This window comes from Mus pahari, chromosome 22 (assembly GCF_900095145.1).
Source record: "Mus pahari chromosome 22, PAHARI_EIJ_v1.1, whole genome shotgun sequence".
Lineage (NCBI taxonomy): Eukaryota > Metazoa > Chordata > Mammalia > Rodentia > Muridae > Mus > Mus pahari.
This window is the reverse complement of record NC_034611.1, coordinates 25,403,159-25,405,037: the sequence shown is the minus strand read 5'-3', so window position 1 is coordinate 25,405,037 and position 1,879 is coordinate 25,403,159. Positions and strand designations below refer to the sequence as shown.

The window sequence follows — 1,879 nt, the reverse complement described above, 5'->3', positions numbered from 1 at the left end:
ATCTGGATTTTAATCCCTACCAAGTAGCCATAACCCCAGGACTGGGGATGTTGGGACAATTAGGCTAGCTGGTTATCAACTCTAGATCAGTGATTGACTGTTCTAAGAAGAAAAGAGTCAATTGTGGTGGTCCACACTGGTAAGATTTACTGAAGGAGGCAGAGGCAAGAGGATCACAAGTTCGAGGCCAACCTGGGCTACACATGTGCTCACATATATTGGCACATATATACTAAATTGGCAGCACATATACTAAAATTGGAAGGATACAAAGAAGATTAGCATGTCCCTGCCCAAGGATGACATGCAAATTCATAATCATTCCATACATTTTATCAGAAATGAAAAGGGAAATATAACAACAGAATCTGAGGAAATTCAAAAACTCATCAGATCCTACTACAAAAGCCTATGCTCAACAAAACTGAAAAAGAAAGAGAAAGAGTCATTAATAGTCTCCCAACCAAAAAACAAAGCCCAGGACCAGATAGGTTTAGTGAAGAGTTATATCAAACGTTCAAAGAAGACCTAACTCCAATTCTCCTCAAACTATTACAAAAAAAAAAAAAAAATAGAAACAGAAGGTACTCTACCCAAATAGTTTTATGAAGCCACAATTACTCTGATTCCTAAACCACAAGACCCAACAAAGAAAGAGAACTACAAACTAAATTCCCTTATAAATATCCATGCAAAAATACTCAAAAAAATCTTCACAAACCAATTCCAAGAACACATCAAAACGCTCATCCATCATGATCAAGTAGGCTTCATCCCAGGGATGCAAGGATGGTTCACTATATGGAAATCCATCACCGTAATCCACTATATAAACAAACTTAAAAACAAAAGCCACATGATCATCTCATTAGATGTTGAAAAAGCATTCGACAAAATACAACACTCCTTCATGAAAAAAGCCTTGGAAAGATCAGGATTTCAAGGCCCATACCTAAACATAATAAAAGCAGTCTACAGCAAGCCATTAGCCAACATAAAACTAAATGGTGAGAAACTGGAAGCAATCCCACTAAAATCAGGGACTAGACAAGGCTGCCCACTCTCTCCCTACCTATTAAATATACTACCTGAAGTCCTAGCCAGAGCAATTAGACAACAAAGGAGATCAAGGAGATACAAATTGGTAAGAAAGAAGTCAAAATATCACTATTTGCAGATGATACGATAGTTTACATAAGTGACCTCAAAAAAATGCACCAGGGAACTCCTAAACCTAATGAACAAATTCAGTGAAGTAGCTGGATATAAAATTAACTCGAACAAATCAGTGGCCTTACTCTACATGAGAATAAACAGGATGACAAAGAAATCATTGAAACAACACCATTCACAATAATCACAAATAATATAAAATACAATGGTGTGACTCTAAGCAATAAAAGATCTGTATGCTAAGAACTTCAAGTCTCTGAAGAAAGAAATTGAAGATCAGAGAAGATGGAAAGATCTCCCATGCTCATGGATTGTCATGATTAATATCGTCAAAATGTCTATCTTGCTGAAAGCAATCAATTCAATCTCCATCAAATTTCCTACTAAATTCTTCACAGACTTAGAAAGGGCAACTTACAAATTCATCTGGAATAACAAAAAACCTAGGATAGCAAAAACTATTCTCAACAATAAAAGAACCTCTGGTGGAATCACCATCACTGATCTCAAGCTGTACTACAGAGCAATTGTGATAAAAAAACAAAAACAAAACAAACAAACAAACAAAAAAAACCTACATGATACTGGTACAGTGACAGACAGGTAGATCAATGGAACAGAATTGAAGATCCAGAAATGAACCCACACACCTATGGCCACTTGACCTTTGACAAAGGAGCTAAAACCATCCAGTGGAAAGAAGACA

The 1,879-nt window shown here is 36.3% G+C and overlaps 1 non-coding gene across 1 annotated transcript; it reads left to right on the top strand.

Annotated features, from left to right (window-relative positions):
- The first annotated feature begins 229 nt into the window (after positions 1 to 229).
- Positions 230 to 335, top strand: LOC115063015. The gene has a single exon (XR_003842897.1). It is a non-coding gene; the product is annotated as a U6 spliceosomal RNA (small nuclear RNA).
- Positions 336 to 1,879: the final 1,544 nt, after the last annotated feature.